At 36.3% G+C, this 22,412-nt stretch overlaps 1 protein-coding gene across 1 annotated transcript in view; it reads left to right on the top strand.

The window, feature by feature from the left end:
* Window positions 1-22,412, top strand: part of CNTN5 (contactin 5) — a 1,203,952-nt gene that overhangs the window by 479,409 nt on the left and 702,131 nt on the right. Inside the window, exon 3 of the mRNA XM_063430510.1 lies at window positions 3,621-3,699. The gene's annotated coding sequence lies outside the window, so the exon portion shown is untranslated. The remainder of the gene's footprint in view (window positions 1-3,620; window positions 3,700-22,412) is intronic.

Raw genomic sequence — 22,412 nt, 5'->3', positions numbered from 1 at the left:
GCACAAGGGCCCTGGGCCTTAAAGATAGTCATTGAGGGCCGTATGCGGCCCAGGCTGCATATTTGACATGCTTGTATTACAGAATAAAATATTACGATATGGTTTATTTTTTAGCACCCTCTCCCATGTCTCTCTTTAAAATGCCAATATAACAATTTACAGTTTGTTTTACAGAATTGATAGAATGGCAGCATTTTGTCTTAAAAAGAAAACGAGCTACAATTGCTATTTGACTTTATTAGCTAATTTTTTTCTGTGTGATTGTCAATTCATTACAACTAACCATTTAGTGAATAATAATTGACTAAATAATTTAGACCAAAATATTAAGTACAGACTGCACACAGCTCCAACAATAAAGTGACAGGTATACACCTATGCTCTCGGCTCAGGGATGTCAAGTCTCCAGAAAGATTTCAATGAAGTAAAAAAAAAGTCCATGAATCAATGATTTCTTTACATAGCAGGTTCATCACGACTGTCCTGATGTGCTGGTTCCCATTATAGTCTGCATTGTGAAGAAATCTATGTGCCCTAACTCTTTTTACTTTATCTAAATAATATAGTTACTTCCAACCCTTCATTTTCTTCTTATTTTTTTTTTAATGGATTAATGGTGTCAGTTAAATGGACACTCCAGACCCCTAAGGCACTTTAGCTTGCTGAAAAGCTTTACGTGTGAAGATTGTGTTCTCTTTCTCTTATTTCTGCAAAACGTGCAGATTTCAATAGAATCTGACACTTTTAAAAATAAACCTGGTGACACCCCTTTAGGTTTCAGGAAGACAACAGATCCTGTAACTTCCTGGTTTGGTTGGCTCAGTGCAGCTGAACGCAAAAGGCAGACAATTGCTCAGAGCACTTGTCTTGCAAGGACTTCTCATTGAGCTGCATTGGAAAGTCTGTGATTGGACAGTCAAAGAAAGACTGGGAGGGGTTAGAAGGGGAGGGCTTGCAAAGGCAGCAGACAAGAGATCTGCAGATTTTGGAAGCTGTTTTTATATATACCAACAATGCATATTTTGTATATGGGGTATATCTACTACACAGTAGTTTGTATTTATTTTATATAAGCACAGTAGAGTGTCCATTTTATTTTTATGATTAATAGAATATTAACCAGGACATACAACCTACACATTTTTATTTTTTATATCTTCTGAAAATATCATTCATGGTTAGCAAAGATCATAATGACAAGGCTAGCAGGAAAAATATGGAGAAAAAAATGGCACACGTTGCTGCATGCAAAGAGCATAAAATAATTCTAGGGTGATTTCACGATTCTTTTGTTTCATGTAAATTTATACTACTTTTCAAATTTTCTTTTTTTTTTTTGGATGGATAGATTTCCACACAACGTTTTGAAGCAGGAATCATGAATATAAAAAAAAAACATTAAAACAAAGTCTCTCAAAAGTCCAATCCCCGCAGCAGTCGCACAGTTACATTTTGCTTGAGGGAATGCATGAATACACATTGCAGATATGAAAATTCATGGAGTATATAAATTGGAGTTTTTACCTAACTGTACTCATGGTGTATTCAGCAATATCTGTCCTATTACATGTTGCAACATTACACAAATCGATATCATGGCATGTAGTGTCTATTAACATTATTATTTTATTTTATTTTGGAATGTTCATCTGAGACTTTACGTATACAGAAATATGTTCCGGAGATGTGTACAGTATATCGTATTCTAATTGAATTTCTTGTTTCTCTGCTGGCTTGGCAGAGTCTTATCGATTTCTCTGCAAGATGATGCTTTGAGTCTAAAGGGATTTATCTGTAACCTTAATTAGTAGAAGTTCACATGACTAATTTTGTTGTCCATTTTATAAAAGGAAACTAGCTTAGTAAACTGCATCACGAAATTAAACATTCAGCACTATAAATCAATATACTGGAAACAAGAGCAATAGACTGATCTTTCGGACAAAGGTCAAAGACGTTCAGATTGGCTCTCCTGAGAATTTCTGTTAGTGATTTGAATGAGAAAATTACATTTGTGGCAAGGTGGATATCTAAATGGTGCAACCTGATCAAAGGACAGCAATAAACATCAATTTGCACAACTGTATCCTCATTAATGAACACATTAGATACTTAGTGGGCTACGGCAAAGTGTTTTCTAATACACCATATATTTACAAAAATCATTATTTATAGGTTTTCTCCAGTGAAGTGTTGGAAATGTATTTAAGTGAACTTTGTATCCCTTCATAAATACAAATAAAATATTCAGTTTCCGATAGATTTGTAGTCAATTACTTTACTACAAAAACCATGTTTTTTTTTTAACTTCTCCATGTATATATATATAAAGTTTTAAAGTGTGTATATGTATATGTATATATAAAATTAATAATAATAATAAAAAAAAAATATATATATATATATATCCAGGGCGGGCTCGAAAATTAAAATCCTGAGGTACTACACAGGCTTTAAGTGGTACTCACTACCAGTTGCCCTGTCTAACTTCACCCTATTCTGACCATACCTGAACTTTAACCCCTTCCTTCTAATATGCTCAAGTCTATCACATGAATCAGCATCCATAAAGCTGTCTTGTGCAGCATGGATTGCAGAGCTCTCTCAGGGATGAAACTTACAGTAATGTGCCAAAGTGTTCCAAAGAGCTCCACGTCAATAAAACCGACAGTATTATGCAAGGTCCTGGGCAGAAATGTTCTGCTCGGCTGTTTCCTTAGCCCGGTGGGCAAACTGAAGAAAAACAAACTCCAGACACCAAATTTTATTTTAAAAGATAGAAACCTAGCATAGAGCTCAGCAAAGCTAGCAATGGGGAGGGAGTGGTGCCCTCAAGTAACTGTTGGGTGGGGGTGTTGAACCTTCTGTAGTTAAGTAGGGTGGTAGAATTGCATTGAATACAGACTGTGCAGCATATGCTTGTTTCCAGCTATGGTTTCATTGAGATCCAGAGAGCATAAGTAATATGATGTCCTTGTACAGAAAGGAGGGGACATAACATAGAGAGTGGGGATATGTCATGACATATTCCCTCCTATTTGTTAGAGAAGCAGTTATCAAGTTCTGCTTGGGGCTGAATCCCAATGTGTTTCTAGAACTTAGCAAAACTCCTGCAGAGCGTTATGGAAGAACATCGTGTGAGTCGTAGCTTTGCAACACCTGGAATTCTCAGCTATTCTCTACTTTTACCATAGAGTGTCAAGCGTTATTGTCAAAGTATGCTTAGAAAGACTCTCAGCTATTCTCTACTTTTACCATAGAGTGTCAAGGGTTATTGTTAAAGAATGCTTAGAAAAACTCCTCTCTGAAATGTAAATGACTAAATAAATACTTAACTTTTTCTTTTTTTTTATTGACCTATTCTGAACTTTGGTATTGTTTCATTAAAAAAAAAAAATGATAATAAAAAAAAACGTTAAACTGTATAAAAAGATAGCACGTTTTGTGCTGACTTATGTGTTTGATTTGGTTGTTCGTGGAGAAAGTGTAAATCCTATGAGGTGTTAGGGTATTAGGATTGAAGGTGAAATAAATGTTGTGAAGATTTATTTAAAGAGAAAAAAAAAGCGTTAAGTAATTGCTGTTTCAGGCGCCTAATCTTTCACATTTTCTTTTTTTAGATTGGACATAAAACAATTTCTCAAAACTGAATATTCAATTTGCTGGAGGCATCATATAGCTCCTGAAATATTTTAAAGGGTAAGTCCAAACAAAAACTGTATTTTCCTAAAAGCTATTTCATTGACAAGAAGGAAATATTATGACATATTTATATGGATAAACTAGTAATATTCACAGTTGTAGTTAAATATTATAAGAATAATATCTCAATTAAATACAATGAAAAATGTCCACCAGCCAAGACATAATGCATTGTTAAATGCTTTATATTATACTTTTTGTTATGTCTTGCTTGAAAAAATAAAAAATATTAAGTAATAAATCTCTGATAATACAACTAAGTCCTACTATTATAGATTTACTAACTTTACCAACTAGTAAAATACTCTACTTTCTTGAGAAAGTACTTTGAATAACTTGCTTGAATTGTTGAATATTGTTCCTAAGTAGCCGTTGAATAATAGTACAATTAAAAAAATGTTTGTACAAATAGTACCAGCTGAGCAACATTAATATTATTATTATTACATTACCCAGCTATTGGTACATCTTTTATCAAACAAAGATGGACCTTTCTACAAACTGAACTAAGATGCAGGTACAAAACATTGCTGTCGAGTCAACCAAACTTACAATAGAAAGTCTACTTCACTTTGTTAATTTCACGTAAAGGAGAATTCTCATTGTCCTGGAGACATAGGAGAGTTTAACACAAGCAAGAGGTTTTTTTTTCATGAAAACATCAGTATACAATAGGATACTATTTCTCCTATATTTCGAAATATAATGTATGTCAACGGATTTGTGTTAGTAAAATTAATAGAAGAATGTCCTGGGGATGATTTGCAGAAAGGCAAAAAACCATACAGAACACTGAGAATCAATTGTCATACGTATGTATTTATTTATTTCTTCTGTACAATTAAAACAATCAGAGCATGGTAAAGTAGGTTGTCTCCTGGGAAGAGATACACATTTATACTGTGATTGATGTTACTGAATACGGCATTACAGTAGATATCTGTAGACGCGGATAAAGAGTATAAATGTTCTGTGGTACAGTTACATAGTCTTGATAAAAGATTACTGATATACGTTTGTGCAACAGTATCTGATATTGATGTATATCTGTGCAGCAGTATCTAATATTTAGTATGTCTTTTAGCAGACGGAATAGCACTTAATGAATATTTACTTTATACTTGGAAAAACTCTCCAGAACTGTATGTTTTTTTTCAGCTCGTCTATTTGATGATACATTGATATATAATATGTGACAATATTTGTAAACTTACAGTATCTCCCCGTTTCAGGAACATTAAAGATACACTAGAGTCACCAGAACAACTATAGCGTAATGTAGTTGTTCTTGTGAGTATAATCATTCCCTGCAGGCATTTTCATGAGAAAAGATAGTGTTTACATTGCCCCTAGGGACAACTCCTGTGGCCACTCCTCAGATGATCACTGGAGGTGCTTCTTGGGGCAGTGCTGCACACTGTGCTGCACTGCCGTTCAGCATCTCAACACTGCATGGAGATGCTAAATGTTCCTAATAGAGATGAATTGATTCAATGCATCTCTATGAGAAGGTGCTGATTGGCCAAACTGTCATTTGACCATGCCCTACCCCACCTCCTTGCCAATTTCAGCCCATCCATTGGATTGGCTGACACCCTAAATTATGATGATGTCAGCAAGGAGGCAGATTGGAGGTTGAGCCAGCGCCAGCAACTTGCACGGTGCTGGAAATAAGGTACGTTTTCCTACCTTTTAAGGGGACGAAGGGGGACGAGCCACCTAAATGGTGGTTTTAACACTATAGGGTCAGAAATACATGTTCTTTCTCCTGACCCTATAGTGTTTCTCTAACATTTAAAGCCAATATTACAAAAGTCAATGCCAAGCCTCCAGTAACCAACGTCCTGCTGATGAGTTGCATTTATATATATTGTTTGTTTTTTTCATTGGCATCTGTCTTTAATGTATATCAATGCAGAATTATTTAAGTAAATTATTTACGGTGCGGAATTAGACATTCTCAATAGGAAATTCAGCATTGAAACCAGGGCAAATCTAGATATAAGAAACATGAATACAGTTTTAAATTGTGTCTGCTCTTTTGACCAGTGACATTTAAACGGTTATTTTCCCGATTTAGCTCCTTGGTGTTTTTAATCAATTTTTACCATTAAAGAAGAGGAACAACAGTGATCAGCTTGTGTCAGGTGAATGCAAATCTGTTCAAAAGAGCAAGAAACTGCTTACTAGAATACAGAGAGACTTCCTGTATCAATGATATGTGATTAAAAGTATCCTTGTGGACATTTTATACCAGTGGACATGGAATTGATTAACGTCCTGTTATATTTTGATTTATGTCCTCCGTCTCATTTTTTATTAAAGCCTAAAGCACAACTAATGGGGAAATGGAAGGCCCCCACTAAGTATTTGAATCCCTGATTAAGAAAGAAGATGGATGGACTTTTGAAACAGATTATTCCAAGTCTACGTGACTCTAGGGTCCCACACTACAAAAAGCTATCCCACTACCCAGGGCATTGATGAAGGTGATGGGACAGCCCCACATATACAAACTTTATTCTTTTAGTAAAACGTTTATTACAATCACTTTTTAATGTAGACTCACCCACTGAGAGAAATATACTCCTTGTTCAGTATTTATTCATTAATATCAAAGACTACTTTATTTTTTTATTTTTGAGCTGTTTGCATAGTGGAAGCCTTATGGTGACTTTTGGCTTATATTGCGGTTTAAAACAGGACGTCTCAATATCTGACCCAGTAAAATTAACATGGCTTTATAGTTACATTTGGGGCTTGGTAAATAGCTACATTGATATATAAAAAATGAATTGTCTTGGAAACCTTTAATTGAGTAGTATTTCCCCAACTAGCTCTTAGTCCTTCTAAATACATTTTGACTAAGATCCAAATTATGTACATGGCAATTAATGGGCAACTCATTTATCTGATACAATCTTCTATTGGTATTTAATACCAATTATCCAGGATCATTGCTGCGGGTGTGGGGGCTGACTGAGACTGAAGCCCCAAATGGGTTCATGTAAAACCCTAGGTCTGATCCATGTAATACTGGGAGAGTGTGTGACAATGCCACTTTAATGCCTCATAACACAATACATCGCACAGTGCTGGGATATTGCTATGGGTGTAGTGTTTACATGCTGTGGATGCAGGGTTAGTTAACACAGTATGACTTGGGGTTAATGTAGCAGGCATGACGTTTATAAATATAGGTTTATGTAATACTCTGAATTAATTTAAAGATTTGGTGGCATAATGTGAATTATAGAGCATTATAGGGTTTAATGTTGGACTTAGGACATGGTAAAGGAATCGTTTTAGAAGGGTTTTAGCCAATATAATGTATGTGGAAAGGATCACAACATTTACCCTTTAACTCAAGCCACTGATCGTTTCTTATCAACCTAACAAGATCACTGGGTTTACCATGCCACAAGGAATTCCATCCTGCTACAGTACATTATTTATTATGGGCAGATTCATGTAAACTGATGAATATGGTGTGCCTGTTACAACTAAGAGGGATTCAGTAAATTGCAGCCAGACTGTATGTACTTTGTGTCTTAACCAAATAAAAAAACTAAAAACATTGTTCACCAAGTTGTATCTTTTATTCAACCTTCAAGTTGGGTCTCGATCTCGAACTATTCCTTGATCACCTCCGCAACTTGAGGCTTCCTTGTCAATACTGCCTATTGACGATCTCCCTTGAACAACACAAGTGTTTTTCACAAAATAAGATTCCTCTTCTAGGTGCTGCTACCCAGCTAAATATTAGATTAAAACAGTTTCTATAAAACTTTTAAGACTATAATGTGCTTTATCATTTCACAAGTGTTATATTCAAAATTAGAAGATAAGTTATAGCACTTTGAGTACACAGTTTTTGACGTGTATTTTAGGCATTTAAACAGAGCACACAGTGTTGACATTTGCTTGTAGCTATTTATTTTGTTATCATACTTGATCACGTCCCCGTGGGGAATATGCACACTGCATTGTTTACTGATTTATATGAGCAAGAAGGATTGAAAGTGAATAATAAAGCTTATATTGAATAATATCAATAACGTTATCTTAACTAATATCACAGGACTATTACATAGATAGATAGATAGATAGATAGATAGATAGATAGATAGATAGATATAGATATAGATATATATATATAGATATAGATATAGATATAGATATAGATATAGATATAGACAGACAGACAGACAGACAGACAGACAGACATACAGATAGATAGATAGATAGATGGACAGACAGATGGCATGATGGATAGTGTGATAGATAGACAGACAGACAGACAGACAGAATGATGGATGGAGTGACAGATAGACAGATGGCATGATGGGTGGAGTGACAGACAGATAGATGGCCTGATGAATGGACAGATAGAGAGATAGATGGCATGATGGATGGAGTGACAGATAGGCAGACAGATAGACAGACAGCATGATGGATGGAGTGACAGCCAGCCAGATAAATGGCATGATGGATGGAGTGACAGGTAGACAGATCGATGGCATGATGAATGGAGTGACAGATAGGCAGACAGATATACAGACAGACAGCATGATGGATGGAGTGACAGACAGACAGATGGCATGATGGATGGAGTGACAGACAGACAGATAGATGGCATGTTGGATGGAGTGACAGATGGATGCAAAGGCGGATGGACGAATGTGTGTATTTATGTATGCATATGTGTTGCATGCATGGTGTGTATGTTTATATATATGAGTTGCAATTTTTATCATTAATATATGACTCATGATATTACAATTAACAGATATCCAGAAAAGACATTCTGCAAACAAATCAGCTTCTTTCGTCATGAATTTGAAATTTCAAGTGGTAATCGTTCTACCAATAATGCCACTGCTTAAAAAATTGCAGTTGTCTATTCAGGTGCTTTCAATCTTTCATTGATGGGAATAATTATCTTGCTCCCTCGCTGGGTAATTGCCTTTTGATTGTGGTTATCAGCGTAATCAAGTCACAGAGAGGTAAAATCCATTGGTCAGGTTAAAGAGAAAAGGAAAGGTACAAGAAGACGTGAAAATGTTAAAATGAATTCACAGCACCAAGGCTTTTCATATGCGTATTATCAAGCAACCTGCACCTCGCAAAGGCTTTAGAAAAAAGCAACAGCACAAGCCTTTGTGAGCATCTGGACTACACTGATGACAGTAGAAGTGGTTATGTGGTAAAAGATCTATCAGAAATCAGGACAAAGAGAACAAAGAAGATAAATTGGGATTGTCCAAGTCTGAGTCTAGGGCAGACGTAAAGTAACCTATATTGGTACATCCTTTGGGGGACTTTTTTGTTACAACACCTGAGACAATAGCCAGTCAGCATGAATACTGCTATCAGGGTCAGTTCAGGTTGACTAATTTCCAAAGTCAGTTAAAGTACAGTTTTATTACTCTCGATTTTTACTGGATAACTTTGATGTTGACTTGAAAGGAAAAACTGGAAACAGCTTTTTCCATCTTCAAAATTTGGCTGAGATGTCTGATTTTTGTAACTAATCTTGAAAGGGGAGTGCTATATATGTAGGACGTTTTACATTCTTTGTAGACTTTGTTTCCAATAAACTGGAAGATTATTTTTCTTTTCTAATTAACATAAGAATTATGTATGTAAAAAGGTAACCTTCAGGGTAGATATCTATTATTTTTCATATCTGGCTATGACTTTGGATAATCTGTGAAGAGTTGGTTGGCTAAAGACAGCTGCTTGAGGTTACTATACACACACAATATTCAATTAGAGAAGAGTATGGTAAACACAATTCCAAACAAACAATCTGTAGACTCAAACCACTCTTGTTGGCCTCTTGGTGCTTTATAGCTACTATGCATTGCATCAAGCGCCAAGCATCAAGCTTCAAGTGGGCAAACCAAAAATAATTGAAAAATAAGCCAAAGCCTAAACCATTAAGCAAGACAGGTGGTATCTTGAACGTCTTTCACACACAGACACAACATGCAGTGATGATTCGCATGGTCCTCTCCAAAGCGAAGTATATATATATATATATGCAACAAAACAAAAAAGGGGTATACGAGAGCCCTTCAAACAAATAGAGCTTACTAGATTAACCTGTAGCCAGTTAGTGACCAGTCAGTTCTCAATGAGTTTCAGGTCACTAGTGCAACTACAAGGGGAAACCAAATTATGTGTATATCATACTGATGCCACACCAGAAGGACAGGCTGGAACCAAATGCATGACAGTTATATTGAATGCCCTATGCTGTTACATCCCATGCCCACTGGAAGTGCAGTGATAAGAGTTTTGAAGCTGAGATTTCACAATAGTGGGTCAACCTCAAAATTAATATCAATGTCCATGTTACCTGGCTTAATTAACTCTTTATTCAAATTTCTCAAATCAATAAAACAAACATAATTAAAATTACGCAACCCAATAAGAAAACTAGAAAGAGTAAAGAATAATAATAATCCCAGCTCTCCTATTCATGCATTCAACCCATCTATCAAGCATGTAGCCTTTTATTAATTTATAGTAAATCACGTTAAAATCATGCCATGTTGTTTCATGTTTGTAATCTAAAAGAGTTTGTTCAGAAATGCTACCCATCAAACTGAGAATACATATTTTGCAAAGAAAAGGACATTTAAATGAATTCAACGGTATAAAAATATTTACAGAAGTCAACGTCTAATGCGATTAGACCCTAACGTCTTCTTCAACAAGAAAGGGTTGGAAAGTAGAAAATGAAAGTTATTAGAATCGTTTCCAGCCCAGTCCTCATGTCACAGCAATGACCCATGTTTTGTCAGTATCCCAACTGAAACAGAACTGGGAACGACCTGCAGGAAACCTACAGGAGAAGGCAAATGGTGGTTTTCCAGATGTTGTAGAAGCGTCAGTTGGAGTTATTCAACATCTGGGGGTCTATCGTTTGCACAGCCCTGTTCTAAACCATCGGTGTGCATTGAGAATTGGATAAGAAACAATTGTATTATATGTTTGTAGCGCAAACAATTCACTTTTCTTGTTACTGAAATACAATACCTACAATATAATAAACCGAAGATAAAAATGATATTTAATGCATATAAAGTAGTCTCTGATTTACCATTAAGAAAAAACCCATTCAGAACTCCTAACGCTTTGCATTTTTCTATCCAAATAGACGGGTTATTACAGTATGAAATTGAGATGTACAGAGTAACCGGTGTGACCCCACAAGGTCACACAGCGTTGGCTCCTGGTCTTAAAGTATAGTCAATTTGAAAGAAAAATCTTAAATTACTAGGTTACCGCTGAAAGGATTTATATGACAGAAAGTTTTACATTGATGTCTGCATCATAAATCATTGTGACAGCCCACTTAACAGTTTTTCTTATTTATTTATCTTTTTAGCTGCAGAGGCAAAACTATTATTCTACTGGCGAAATAATTAGTTATGTGAACTAGTTATTCTTTATTGACTGCTCTTTTATGACGGAACTAGTATTGCCTTACATTCTATAGAATTTATAAGGTCATATAGTTACATGTAAAATGGATTAGATGCAGTATTCTTCTGGTAGCAATAACCTTTCTTAATGTGCCATGTATAGTCTTTAGAAGAACAAAACATATTTAAAATATAATTAAGTGTATATATTTTATATTGTAGGCAAATATATCAGAACTTAACTTTATGGTGGTGTTTTAATACATTAATAGTGATGTCCCGAACAGTTCGCCAGGAACCGTTCGCCGGCGAACATAGCGTGTTCCCGGTCACGAACACGCGTGATGTTTGGTCCGCCCCCTATTCGTCATGGAGGTGGGAGGGTCTGGGAGGGAGGGTCTGCTGCTGATTGGCTGGAATGTGTCTGCTGACTGTGAGGTACAGGGTCAAAATTTACTCAATGATGATGAATAGGGGGCGGACCGAACATCGCGCGTGTTTGCGACCGCGAACATGCTATGTTCGCCGGCGAACGGTTCCCGGCGAACTGTTCGGGACATCACTATACATTAATGATCAGTAAAAAATGTGCACAAATTGCAAGATACTGGAAAATATTTCCACTGCCTTTGATATTTTGTGCGTGTGTAGAACTTTCCTCTTTAATATGTTTTTAGCAGGCTATAAGGCAGTCGGTCTTAATACTGGAGAGGCAATAATGGGGATAGTAACTTTATACACTGATCAGCCACAACATTAAAACCACTGGCAGGTCAAGTGAATAACTTTCATTATAACATTACAATGGCACCTGTCAAGGGGTGGGATATATTAGGCAGCAAGGAAATGTTCAGTTCTTGAATTTCAGGTGTTGGAAGCAGGAATCAGAACTGAACCATGGAGCAATTGAAGAAGGTTGCCTGGTCTGATGAATAATGTGTTTTTTGTTTAGATCAGGTGGATGGACTGGTGAGTATGCGTAGTTTACCTTGGGAAGAGATAGCAGTAGGATGCACAATGGGAAGAAGTCAGTCCAGCAGAGGCAGTGTTATGCTCTGGCCAGCGGTTCCTAAACTGTGTGCCATGGTGCCCTGGGGGATCGTGATGTGCACACAGTGATGCTGCTGAATTTTTTTCCCGGTGCTATGATTATAGCACCAGGAAAACATTACTGCTCAACAGGGCCTCTGTAATGTCGGACGGCTGTGAGGTAGTGACAGCCTGTCAGTTCCTCCCAGCATCTTGCAGGGATACAGTGATGGAGAGAGAGGAGGCAGCCTCTGCGTGAGGAGAGACGAGCATGAAGCGCTCCAGACCCCTCACTCACACAGCAGCAGGACTCCAAGCCACCCTCCTGGCACATAAGGTGGGCTCACAGGAGGGTGGCTGGAGATATATAAAAATATATATCTTGTGTGTGAGTGAGTGTGTGTCTGTGTGTGGTGAATGTGTGTATGTGTGTGTATGTGTGTGAGTGTATGAGTGTGTGTATGAGTTTGAGTGTATGAGTATGAGTGTGTGTATGAGTGAGTATGAGTATGACTGTATGTGTATGAGTGTTTGTATTTGTGTAAGTATGAGTATGTGTGTGAGTGTATGTGTATGTGTATGGGTGTGTGTAAGGGTTTGAGTGTGTTGTGTGTGAGTGTATGTATGAGTGTGTGTTTGAGTGTGTGTGTGAGTATGAGTGTTTGTATGTGTATGGGTATGTGTATGAGTGTGAGTGTTTGAATGTGTCAGCGTGTGAGTATTTGTGTGAGTATGAGTGTGACTATGAGTGTGTGTATGTGTATGAGTGTGTGTATGTGTCTGAGTGTGTGTGTGACAGGGTGTGCATCTGTGTGAGTGTGCATACACACATCTGTGTATGTGCATCTGTGTGTCAGGGTGTGTGTTTTTATGTCAGTGTTTATCTGTGTCATGGTGTGGGCATGTATCAATGTTTGTGTGTGTTAGGGTGCATGTTTGTGTATGTCAGTGTGTATCTATGTGTGCATATGTGTCGGTGCCTATAGGAATCTGTGTGTATGTGTTGGTGTATTTATATGCATCTGTGTGCTAATGTGCATGAATATCTGTACAAGTATGTATGTATGTGCATACATCCAAGCAGTCAAACACCAGCACAACATACAAGCACAGTCCTGCTTTTAAACTAAAAAAAATATACAAACACACCCCTTCACTCAAACACAAATACTTAACACAAATGTACATCCACAGTTAAAAGTGAAGATTACATTCAGACACACCCCTGCAATGAAACACAAACATCACATACAAACACACTCCTGTATTAAAACACAATAAATGTATACAAGCACCCCTTCAAACACCAACCCTGTACATTACATTATAGCGCCAGAAAATGCTGCAGCGCTGTAAAGATATACAACCTAGAAATTGTGACTTGGGGTGCCTTGGAAAAATACTGAAATATTAAGGGCGCCTTGAACCTAATAAGTTTGGGGACCACTGCTCTAGGCAATATTCTGCTTGGAAACATTGTTGCGGATGTTACTTTGACACATACCACCTACCTAGAGATTTTTGCTTACCACGCACACCCCTTCTTTGCAATGGTGTCCTCTTATGGCAGTGGCTTCTCTCAGCTTGATAATGCACACTTCAAAAATTGTTCAGAAATGGTTTGAGGAACATGACAAAGATTTCAAGTTGTTCCCTAGCCTCTAAATTCCACAGATCTCAATCCAGTTGAGCATCTGTGGGATGTGCTCGAACCCCCAGCTTGCAACTTGCAGAACTTGCTGAATTTTGGTGCCAGATACTACAGGACACGTTTAAAGGTCTTGTGGAGTCCAAGCCTTGATGCATCAGAGCTGTATTGGTAGCACTAGGGACACCTACACAATATTAAGCAGGTGGTTTAATTTTGTGGTTGATCAGTGTATGGTTTTGTACATTCCCTTATTTTTGGCGGGGGTGGGCATTGTTACGGTTACCCTTAGTCTAGCTGAGAGTTGGACCGCTTAGTAGTCTGGATTCCTATTGCTGAAGAGGGGAGAAGCTGCTTTCCGTAGTATTCCATACGAGTCCTGCAAATGTAGAATAATCACACTAGCTATAGTACAGCTAGGATACCCTTCTGCCCACAAAATGAGTCAAGGCTGCGATTTGAGGGTCGAACAAGAACTGAGGACTGGGATGCCAAGCCTGCTTTTTATTGTGGTTACATGCAAACAGAACACACCCAGGGGGAGGCATAAAATCACCAATCACACATATGGTGCAACCCACACATCCCCTCCCCTCAGATAAACAGTTAAACCAATTATGCTGTACATATTTTTAGCCAAGTTCGGGATGTACCCCAAAACCAGGGGGTACACCTTTAAATCCTGCACTGCTGGATAGCCCTTGTTCAGGGGAGCAACATATCCGAAAACCAGCTTGTTCGGATAAATGGTTCGGGAGCTATGGGTTTCCAAAGTTTTGACCGACCGCACAGACTTTCTAGCCGAAAATAGTTCCACAAGTTTTGGCCTTGCGGTCGGTCTCCGTTCGTACGTTAAAACTCCATGAAACCTTTGCCATCCATAGTTATCCCGGGGTTCGCTATACTCCCCATGCGAAGGGTAATCATCCTACCGAACGGTGGGCCGTTCGGTAGGTCCAGCACGAAGTTACGTTATCCTGGAGGTCTCAGCGGTGTTCGCCTGTTTGTGTGTCTCCATTTTTAGTTCCAGACGATTGCTGGCAAACACCGCTGTTCGTACGTAAGATGGCCGTGAACACGTGCAAAGTCCCTAAATGGCGGCCACCTATACGTTACACAGAGGATTCGTGCTGAACCATACGAACGGCTGCAAATAGGGCTGAAAGGTAAAAGTAGCACTTAAAAGCACACAACGAAAAATAATGCTTTTGTAACAGGCATTATCTCCGTTTTTCCTTTTTTCATGTTTTTAGATGTTCGGGTGACGTACTCCCAGTTTGGATTAGATAGCCACTAGCCCTTGGATGAGTGAATTTTTCTATGTATTTGTAGTGATTCAGAAGGGTTTTGGGCATTTTGCTGCATTTAGATGTTACCTAATTGCAGCTGTGTTTGAGCTAGATGAGGCTATATCCAGACGGGGAATTTTTATACCATTAGTTCTTGATAAAATGCACTTATACGAAAGGCACAGAGCATGCTGTTAGCATGAACAATCTAACTTTTTTTTGTGCATATAAAGGATTAAGACTTTAAGTACTACAGTGATCTATGGTTTTCCAGTTGAAGCTGAAATGGATCTTGCTGTTTTATTTATTGTATTGTGAGAGACATGGTTTGACACCAGTCTAAAACTGTCACGATACTAAGAATTTCATCTTCATTTTTCTAATGTGCCTTATTTTGCATTATTGTCATGTAAACAAATAAATTATATTTCATTATATATTTTACTGACTTATCATGTAGTCTTTCTAAATTGATGTCCCATGGCAATTTACAGTTAATTATACATAGTTTGGAATGACTATAGAGAAGGTTGGTTTAAGCAGCGAGTTGGTTTAAGCACTAACTGAATTAAAATTCTGATATTGCCACCAAAGGGTAAAATAGTAGCTACTTTTACAAAATAGTGGCTTACAAATGAGAAGATATGAAAATATATACAGTATAAGAGATTTTTTTTATGTAAACAGAATAAACAGAGGAATTCTATTAAGCAAATAAACTAAATGATAAATTACTATTAAACCTACAAAACACTTTTTTTTGCATTAACATACTTTATCACAATTAAATTACACTCTAAAGTGGTCTAAATTGTATTATGTCTGCTGTTACATAAAGTGTCAATAAAAACAAAATAGTAATAAATTAGAATAAATGATCAGCTTTTTTTTGTGTGTGTTTATCATCATTTTCAAGTGAAATTAAGATTTCAGTTATTATATTGTAAGTTGGCAATTTGTATTCCCATATAAAAGTGCATTAAGGTTTAATATATTTAGTAGCAATGATGTATAAAAAGTACTGTATGTAATGTGTGATTTTTAATTGAATTGTCCCGCGGAAATTTACAGTCATTGGAGAGAAGTGGAGCTATTACCAGCTGATCCAAGTTCAGAATGATCATTATATGTAAATAGAAACATTTCTGCTCAAGATAATGTGCCGTTTCATTGTAAGAGACAGCACCTTCTTTAAAGATGCACAGAGAATGCAGCAAATAAATAGAATATTTTATAATCAGAACTGTTCACAAGACTTTCCCTAGACATTACAGTAGATGATAAGCAAAGTTTTTTTAAAATTGATTATCTATTTCACCCTTTTCTTGGAGTGCTTATAAAACAAATATTGCAAATGAATATCTTTTAAGAATTTAGGTAATTTTTTGGGCAGTATAGCCACCATTAGGACTGCAGAAAAGAGATTGTCCATGTTCATGAATGTAGTGATACGGTTCTAGTTCCACGAGCACTATAGTAAACTGTTGTGGTTATACTGCTTGGGCTAGACCAGGATTACTACCGGCAGCCTTGTTTGCCAAAATATGTCACCTGTTTTGTGGGTGTATTATATGACAAAATGTGTTTATTTGATAGACCCTGCAAGATGACTTATATCACTGCCATTTTGTGGAAATTAACATTGAATTTCAATTGAGCTCAACGTCACAGGAAAACCTCGGTTATGGAGAGGAGATAAATTATAAAATTTGTACCCGGTTTTGGTTTACCTTTTTCAAAGTAAGAGCGAGTATGTGCTGTTTGTGTTTGTTTAGAATTATAAAACTCATGCTGAGCGCATTCTGAAGGTATCAAGGGGTTCCGTAGATGGTGCATTAACTCACTGAGCTCTTTTGACGAGTATGCTTCTAAGGCTATGACAGTTTCCTATGTTGAATGTCTTCACTTTAAAATTATATCTATGTCAACAGTGAAAGTATGTAATGAAAACAAATGCATCTTAACAGAAATGTTCACAAAGGCAAATGTGACAAGTTGACTTTACTGAAAATGGAGTATATGACTGGAATTCTAGCTTTTAGATAACCAGTTTTGACAAGTATAGTTAGTAGCTTTTATCTCAATTGAAGAACAATTTTGTCAAGTCTGATCCATTTCATGAAAACATCATTCTGTAATAAGTGTTCATGGAGGCAAATGATTGATACTGAGAAAATGATGAATGCAGGAACCTGGTTTACATATTTTTTATTTTCTATCAGTAGGTAATTCAAAGGACATACATGGGTACTTTACCTTTCAATTGCACAGAACCATGAAGATACAATAAATATTGTAATACATGTATGCCCTTTTATACCATTGTATGTTTCAATAGACTATAAATGGAGATTCAAGAATAAATAAAGGGGTCTATTCATTGAAGGTCAAGTTGCAGCATTTGTTGCAACTAATTTGTACAATGACAGAAAATTTGACCACTTGATGGAACCTCTCCAACTTGTTATTTGGTGAATGGCTAAGTCATCTACTGCAACTGAATACTACTTCTCAGCTCAGTTAATGCTATGGCATGCATGAACAAAAAAAAGACTTGCTATTTATTATTACAATTATAATTATAGTTGACTTTGCACAAAACATTGGTATGTAACTGATTGGCGTTGAGCTCATGTAATTCTCATATTTCAAGAACAGCTGAAGAAAATTAAAACGAATGAAAGTATGAGTTGAAAAATAAATGAGCTGGACTCCCCAAGACCCCTTCTTAATGAGTAGACAGCATGGGCTGTGGGTTTATGTTAACTGCATTAATAACTCCCATCCCCCCCAAACAGCCCGGACTGTACATGTTATCTAATTAAACTGTGGAGTTCAACAGACTACCCTTCAGTCACCTGCAGCAACAACATATTTTATCCTCAGCCCGAGTGCAGGAGTTTTAAATATATGGAACACATAACTCTATAATTCTCTCCATTTACAAATAGCAATGCTGTGGATTGTGACTTCAAATCTAATGGATTGCAATCATAAAGTGTCTCTAATCATTTTATATCTTTAAAAATGTTCTACGAATGGTGTAAAAAGTGTTGACTTTATTCTGCCTAAACGTCTCAATTTTTTCATAGAAAAGTCTATTTCAGAAAAGACTTCCAAATTTAGAGTGCCAAAAAAAATAAATCCCAGAGGTGAGACAGAACACTTCTCTGATGGAAAAGGCGATGGAAAGATTGTTTAATCTGTTGCTCTGCCAATAAATGAAGTACATTAAAAATAGTGGTATGGGCACAAGCTAAGCAACTGTCTGTGACTATTTTGATAAAACTCTTCCAAAGTTCTTGCGCTCTGACACTTTGTAACGGGTTATTCAATCTTATTCTGCACTGTGGTAATTAAGGTATCTTTTGTCTAGCTTGGAGGGCAAGCAAACCAATACTGCATTTAAAATGATCTTGGAGATAAACAGTGTTATTTACTAAAGATCATATTTTGTCCAGACAGACAAAATCTGGTGAAAATGACCAAAAATGTATTGCACACATCCTATGAGGTAATTAATCCAGTTAAAGGATCACTATAGTGTCAGGAAAACATAGCGGTGCATAGTGGCACTGAAGGGGTTAAAACCCCTTCAGCAGCTTACCTTATTCCAGTGCCGGGCTCCCTCGGCACTGGTAACCTCTTCTCCCCTGCCGACGTCAGCTCCCTCTGCCGACGTCAGCGGAGCCGAAAGCGCATGCGCAGCACGTGCCACGCGCGCATTCAAGATGTCAATAGGAAAGCATTTTTCAATGCTTTCCTATGGATGCTCTGCACAATGGAGGCATAATATGCCTCCAGCGTTGCAGATGCGCCTCTAGTGGCTTTCCAGAAGACAGCCACTAGAGGCTGGCTTAACCCCAAATGTAAACATAGCGGTTTCTCTGAAACTGCTATGCTTGCATCTGAAGGGTTAAAACCTAAGGGACCTGGCACCCAGACCACTTCATTGAGCTTAAGTGTTCTGGGTGACTATAGTGTTTCTTTAATGTACTGGTGTTCCAGGCTCACGGGATGGCAAACCCCTTTGAATACTTCCAAATGCAGAGATGGTCCAGGCACACAGATTCTACATTATCGAACACTAACTGCAGACATGCTGGAATAAGCACAACATGACAAAGATTCGTCTGAAATGGACAAAGCTAAAATTTTCCGTCAGTGTGCAAGCAAATTGATCATCTGAAGTATTATTTGCCCACTGGCAATGCTATCAGTCAATGGGTAAATAGTTAAGAGGACCCTTGGTGGTGCGAAGGTTAACCCCATTGCAAGTTCCAAAAAAAATAAAATAATCAAATAATAAAAATAATAAATTAAAAAGCCTATGTAGTCTTCTTTTTTTTGTTTTTATTTTTTATGGTTTTTTTTAGGTATGTTCATTGAACCTTAATATTTTGTTGAATGTCTCTACATATTCTTGAAGGCACCTGTCAGGTTATGTGCCTCTGTATGCACTCTATTACTGTACATTGCAGATCTCTAGATCTACTTGACTTTAGTTTTGCTAGAATTTAATGGCAAACAAGGGCACGTTGTATGGTGAATATTATCCTACTTTTGTACATTTACATATGTCTGTTCTTAAATAGAGATTTTCTTTAAAGCCTATGGCGTTAAAATTACCCCATATTACTATATTGAAGGTTTTAAACCTTCAGCTGGGGCATACCTAATAAAGTTTTAAAACTACAAACTGGACAGTCATTGCTGCCCAATCACTAGATTGCCCCATAGCCAGAGAGTGGGGCTATTAAATAAAATAAAAAAATTAAAAAGCAACTGAGTGGTCATCCTTATGCCCCCTCCTGTGGTTGTTTAATGGTGGGACCTGTTATCTCCACCCCAACCCCTACCCATTGGGAGCAGATGAGGACTCTATTTATAATAAAGGTTTAATGGGATTTAACATAATGATGCCAACCTCAGCTCTCACCCGTTAAGAATGTCACTCATATTTTTTTTATTTAATAGCCCACATATGCAGTCCACATATGGGGGCAGAGGCAGTAGACACTGATCTCTCAACCACCCAGTATTTACTGCTACTGTCCCCTGTTATTTTACACGCTCCATCCCAATGCCACCACATAATTAAATATGCTGCCACATAATTTAGGTTTTTAAAAATTAGGTCCAGATTTGAAATATTAGAGCCCAAATTTTAAGCATTCAGGTCTGGACATCCGCAGTTCGGCCAAGATTGGTCCAATTAAAATCTCTGAAAGAGTTAACATCTCCATATAATGTTTAATGTTATTATTTTGGAGTTAAAATGTTAACATCCCAGTAGAATGTTTCCCTTCATTGAAGATAAACACTTTGGAATGGAAACTAATGCAATTAGTGATGATTATAATGAATCACTGAACAAAGTACATGTGCAGTAAAATTATGTTGCTCCATAGGTCAAACTTCGTTTCACAGTCATTGGTTTTTAATCAATAAAGTACCATCTTACCAGCACATGCAATTTTTCCTATTTAACATCAATTTAGCACTTGAGAGTATTTTTTTCTTCTTACTAATGACAGCTAATTCCTTGAGAATTAAGCCCTAAATGATGCATGGATTTTTTCACTTGTTTTGTATGTTTTTTTATTTTAATTTTTTTGATAAGGTGAATAAATATAACTGCACAGAAACAAGTAGACATACTGTTAAAAAAAATAATAAATCAGTAATTAGCAATGGGCTCAATAAATGTTAATTTATTTATTTTTGAGCATTATTTTAAGATTATACATTTAGCTTCAAATTAGTAATCGGGTTGTTATCAGCACAGTTAGATAAAATATTGTTTTTTAAATAATTATGAATTATTTGAAAAAGAGACTTTTGACATTAAAAGCACAAACAGGTTGCAATAAAATGTTCCTTATATATAAATATATATATAGAACGATTTAAGACAAAAAGTCTTTGGTCGAATATATAGAGATCTCAAAATTTCCCATATTGCTAGAAGGGTGAAAATTTTTTCTCCTGTACAAAACACTTTGAGATGTCCAACTGTGTGAAAGGTGATATACGCTACAATAAAATATAAAATATATATATTTAAAAAAAAATATATATATATATATATATATATATAAAAACATATATATATATATATATTTTATATTTGATTGTAGCATATAAGTAATCATACAGATAGGTAAAAACATAGCATGCTACTTTTTGTGTGCATTCGACAACAGGTTATATTTTAAGATTTTTTTTTCTAGAAAACATATAGTTACATTATAAACAATAAAATCAAAATATTCAAATGAATATTTAACCGTCAAAATGATCAAAAGAGATATCACTGTCATGTCTAGATAATTAGCTTTTTGATCTTGCAAAAAAAAATGGCAAGGAAATAACTAATGCCAGTATAAGTCCATTACAAAGTAATATGCGTTTCTGACTTCTGATAAGATTCAGTCAATAATTAAACTTACCTAAAATAACTTTGTTTTTGTTGGAATTTCATAAATCTCTCTTTTACAATTCTATGAAATTCTATGAAATATCAGGGTCTTAAGATCAATCTTCTGTCTGACCTTGACATTTTACTTCTTCCAGTCCGTTCCCACTTTAAACATCTCATACATCACCTTTCACATAGTTGGACATCTCAAAGTGTTTTGTACAGGAGAAACATTTTTCACCCTTCTAGCAATATGGGAAATTTTGAGATCTCTATATTTTCGACCAAAGACCTTTTGTCTTAAATCGTTAAAATAAAAGAATACAATAAATGTGATCTATTGCGTTTTGATATAGGCTAGATTTGATTGAATTAAATTAACATTTCAGAAAGGTCATTAAAGATGACACATTCTAAAGAGTATCTGGATGACAAAGTTATAAAGCAATGTTAATAATACTGATATCACATAAAATTGCAGGATGCTATATTTAGCTTATGCTCATTATAAAGTATTTAGATATAAATCTTTACTTTTAAGGCTTGATTTATAAAGAAACGGATTTTGCCTGTTTTTATTTCTATCAGTGCAATTACTATCAGTGGAATTGTTATAGATAACAAACTAAGCAACAATGTGCAATGTCAATCAGCAGTTGCTAAGGCCAGTAAGGGATTGGCATGCATAAAAAGAGAATTAATTCTCTGGATGAAAATATAATTTTGCCTTTTTATAAATTAATAGTAAGAAACTCACCTTGAAAATGCTGTGCAATTTCGGGTACCTGTTCTAAAGAAGGTCATTATCACTCTAGAAAAAGTGTAGAGGCATGCTACAAAATTCATAAAAAGAATAAAGGATTTTAGTTATACCTCAAAGGAACATG

The sequence above is a fragment of the Pelobates fuscus genome, chromosome 1, assembly GCF_036172605.1.
Source record: "Pelobates fuscus isolate aPelFus1 chromosome 1, aPelFus1.pri, whole genome shotgun sequence".
NCBI classification, from domain to species: domain Eukaryota; kingdom Metazoa; phylum Chordata; class Amphibia; order Anura; family Pelobatidae; genus Pelobates; species Pelobates fuscus.
The sequence above is the reverse complement of the archived record's forward strand: the minus strand, read 5'-3'. Positions and strand labels throughout refer to the sequence as shown.